Raw genomic sequence first — 4,787 nt, 5'->3', positions numbered from 1 at the left:
TTTCAAAAATATCGTAATGTCAGATGTGTTCTTGATTAGTTTTGGATCAAAAAAGGTTGCCTTTTTAAATATCAAGTTAAAAGTAATCTTTTTTATGCTTTCCTGTGTGGTCATTTAATGACATAGATACATCATGGAGATCTGTGACTACATTTTAGATTCATTTTTTTTTCTTTTTTTTTAAATAAGATATACATACTTATATATCTACCTTAATAATGACGATATCTACGTATATTCATTTACGAACAAGTATTATACTATAAAAGTAATAATTGTAGATCTGCTTTTGTAAAATAAATGTAAAATTATGGTTTAAAGCAAGATGTCGTGTCTTTACGTTGAAAAGTTTCAGCTTTTTGATAGTAAATCAGAAAAAAGAATTGTAACTGTTTCCGCCCGGGATCGAACCGAGGACCTTGTGCGTGTGAAGCACACGTGATAACCACTACACTACGGAAACGTTGGTAGCAACCCTTTTCCTTCTCATTAAGAATCCCAATTCTTACCTCAATATATTAAATAGAGACAAAAAATTTAATTTTCCACAGTTTTTAAAATGAAACTGTGCGAAAAAAATTTTTAAGATATTAAAATATTTTCTTACAAATTTCTTATAATAAGTTTTCCTATAAATATTTGAAGATTACTTTACTTAAAATACATCGTAAATTACATTACGTAAAATTAAGTATGTACTTCTATGCAATCTTCTATCGAATATTTCTATATTTCTCTTTTTTATTTCACTACATTTCAGTTATTAGTCGTTGAATTATCAAGAGGAATACACATTCCTCTTTACGATAGTCAGTACCAAAAATTTTTTGGTTCTGTACAGACAGACGAACAACTGGTAAAACACAAAATCAGCTGTACTGTGTAAACAAGGTCAGCTAGGACAAACGTGTATATAAACATTTTTTTTTTTTATTGTTTCTGCGTACTGACTTCTACATTTTATCGTACGTCTCGCACGGAATTTTTCCAATGTCAGGAAAACGGAATTTCTCATCAAATTTTGTAATATTCATTCTCAGTCGTTTTCCAATTGCAACACACAGTTTTAACTTCAATTCAATATTCAACAATTAAAATACAAATCCATAAACACGATGAAATACAGTAGATTTTATTACATTTATTATTATTTTCGAAAAGATTGTTATCGTCACTAGTATGACTTTGATATTACAACAATGGTACTATAACTTTTTGTCTATATTGTAATTATAATTACATATCTGTAGACAATCATAAATTAAAAGATTAAAATTTGATATTACTATAACTTTGTCTATATTATAATCATAATTACATATCTGTAGACACAATCATAAATTAAAAGATTTAAAAATTTAGAGTTGAAAATTTGGAAATTATACAGTGTAGAAATAATACAAGATTCCTACAAATATTTCGAACTTCATCAAATCTTTATAAATCTAGGTGGACGAGGAATGTACAATGTTAAAAAGACCTCCACATGTGCTCAGTATTAAAATTGAACAACGTAAATTAATTGAAAATGAAAGAAAACGAAATGCTGACGTGACAGTAATAACATCTACACAGTATTTTTCAAATATATATATATATATATATATATATATATATATATATATATATGAACGTGACATCGACGGTAAAAATTCGTACACGATGGATTTCGTCGATTTTACATTCGCCGAGTTTCAGGAAAATACTGGAATTCGTATACATAAATAGAACTGACCTGCGCTACCGGGTCCGATACGTGCTCCTTTGTTCGTGACTTTCTGAGAACTTCTCGTCGCTGTTTCTCTTTGGAATATTGATCGATCGTTCTCCTTGGCGTTTAGAATCTCCGCGGTGTACGCGAAAATCGCATTTTCGCGGCACTATAATATACATCAGCGGGTCTTTTTACGTTTCAGCCAGGAGAAACCGATTTCCCCTTGAACGATCTTTTGCATTTTCCAAACGGCGGCGCCTGAGACTCCGCGATTTGAGGTAATGGATCGACCTTTTCTCATGTCCTTTTTTTCTCGCTTTTCCACGCTCTTGTTCCATTCAATAAGAGACCCACTTTGGAGTGAAATTTCTTTCACTGGTTGAATAAAAGCTATAGCAGCCCATGAAAGTATTTCAATATTTATCAGAGAGAACTTTTGTGCAGCATGTCCGGTTTATTCGTACAAGCGAGCCAGCCATTATTCCCTTAACTGTTGAAAGTTGCGAAAAAAAATATTTCAAACGAAATATTTTATGCCTTCATAACATAGTGCAATCGTTCTGTTGTTATTTTGCTTTTTTTATTGAGATACGAAGTTAGTTTCTTTTTTTTTAAATAGAAGGATGTATCTTTTGATTGTTTGAAATTTTTTTTTTTTGCATACGTACTGTACACATGTCATTTGTATTATACGAAATATTTTGGAATTTTCTTAGCATTGTAATTTAAAAATCGTTTTTATGTCAGGGATAGTTGAAAATTATATTGCCTTTCAAATATTGTGAAAATTTCATTTAAATTCATAAACATAATTATCTGAAGGGAACAATTTTACGTGCGATAATGAATGACGCACTGTGGTACGATTTCAAACAAAGTAATATATGTAATATTTCGTTGAATGCATAACGAGAAGAAACGTTTATTTCAATTATTTGTTTTAAATCGTACAATACGTTTCTAGAGCGAAATAAATATTTAAATTAATACATTAACGTTAAATTTAAAATTAATTGAAATTTAATCATGCAACAACTTGTTACACCGAGCACGAGAAGATTGAGATTACTAATTTTTCTAGTTCGTTAGGAAAGTTATGTCTCATTTTTTATGTCCAAAGAAAAGAAAAAAGAAGAAAATGTATAAAAATCCGCAGTTTATTTAATCACAGAACGATCTTCGACTTGGAATAAATTTTGCTTCAAAGTGTCTCAGAAATTGCCAGAACGAAGAAACGATCTAGTAGAATAAAACGAGTTGATCAGACCGATACTGTGTCGACAATGTGTCAGCTTTGCAGAACGATGCCGATTTTAGCATAATCGAGAGAGATCTGTAATGAAAAGCTGCGTACGGATAAGGTTGACGATATTGCAATAATAGAAAGCTACGATTCCTCTGTTGGTTGGTTAAACGCGATGCTTGTGCACCGTGTCTCAACGTGGTCGCTCGGCGAAACTTTTACTTTTACCGCGCGGAGAAAGTGTACCGGTGCTGCAACTCTCGCGATTCCGCTTAGAACGCGTAATTCGCGCTTGTCGCCGCTTCAGAAAGCGAAAAAAAAAGTTCTCTTTCGTTTCCCTCGTTTTTTAAGAAGTCGGAGTAAATTCGATGGTCTGAAACGGATTCTTTGAACGTTGGGTTCTTGAAATAGTAATGTCGATCTGTTTGCGAGATAAATGTAAGCGTGGTGTTTAATTTTGGTACGTTTCATTTCCAAGAAATTAGGAGAACGAGTTGATTGATGGCGGTTTGAAGGTTGGTCTAGCTGGTACGACTCGTTAAATGTCAGTCTTCTAAAAGGATAATGTCGATCTGTTAAATCGAACATAGTAGAGTTTAGTTACTGTCGTAGGAAGTGCACGAAAGATAGTGAATTATATGTATATTTGTAATCATCTCTGTAAATTTCAAAATTCCATCGCCGTGTCTATACAAATTTCCTGTTTCGAAGATTTCTTACAGGTTTGAACATCGAATGGACATAATTGAGAAGACATTTAATTAACAAAAATTTTGTGAAAAAGATTGTATCGAGATCTAAACTGCACAATTACTCCCAATTTTCATTCAGGATGAAATTTCAACCATTATTACAGCCTCCGACACTAAGGCTAATTCATAATTTTTTATCGAAATTTCACAGATTTGTGCAAGTTCAAAGATCCGAACGATGGTGAAACTTGCGTGTTTTATCGTATTATAAATCTTTTCCTATTTTCAATGTTTCCGTTTCTCCACTATACGATTAACATCATAGTCGTTGAGAATTACTAGTATTCCAGTAATTTAGTGGAATAACACTTACCAGAATAGAATTATATTAATTTTGATCGTATTAAAATTGAACAACTCTGAAATCTGCTTGAAACATTTCCGATCCAAATCCATAGCTCCTCCAAATACATTATGAAAACAATAATACAGTGGAGCATAAACGGCCACTATACCCATTACGAACAACTCCAAATTCTCATAAATAATTTCAGCCCTGATATTATCTGCCTTCATGAAACAAATTTCAAAAAAAAAAAAAAATCACCAGCCTACACTAAAACATTTCAATACCTTCGTCAAAAACAGGATAAACGAAAACCACGCCAGCGGAGGAGTGGCCATTGTAATTTCGGACAAATATGATTCTACTGAAATCCCATTAAATTCAAACTTAGAAGAATGCCACACCACAGAAACCCAAAGACAGAAATACGGAATCAACGCAAACATAAACTTCTCAAAATGACATACAAAAAGTATTAAAATATCTCGAAAACATAAACTACTACACACACATCTAATGGCACCGTCGTCGCTAATGACCTCGCTGTCAATGCGACATTAAAGAAAAATAGACGAAGAAGAAGAAGAAGAAGAAGATTTTCGCCGAGATTCACTCGAGATACAAAGCGCGAGATATTTAGTGTGGCAGAAGTTGCAACGTCCCACGCCGGATACGTCGATCGACGATTCTCGTTGGAGCTCGATGGCCCGATTAGTCGACGTTCATCGTTTCTGGAGTTGTCGGCTGTCGGTCGGACGTTAATGAACGCCGGTACGATCTGCTGGCGGCATT

At 33.2% G+C, this 4,787-nt stretch overlaps 1 non-coding gene across 1 annotated transcript; it reads right to left on the bottom strand.

Annotated features, from left to right (window-relative positions):
- Nucleotides 1–390: 390 nt before the first annotated feature.
- Trnav-cac lies at nucleotides 391–463 on the bottom strand. The gene has a single exon. It is a non-coding gene; the product is annotated as a tRNA-Val (tRNA).
- Nucleotides 464–4,787: the final 4,324 nt, after the last annotated feature.

The sequence above is a fragment of the Frieseomelitta varia genome, unplaced genomic scaffold, assembly GCF_011392965.1.
Source record: "Frieseomelitta varia isolate USP_RPSP 00005682 unplaced genomic scaffold, Fvar_1.2 scaffold_280, whole genome shotgun sequence".
Classification (NCBI taxonomy): Eukaryota; Metazoa; Arthropoda; class Insecta; order Hymenoptera; family Apidae; genus Frieseomelitta; species Frieseomelitta varia.
This window is presented reverse-complemented; position numbering and strand designations above follow the sequence as displayed.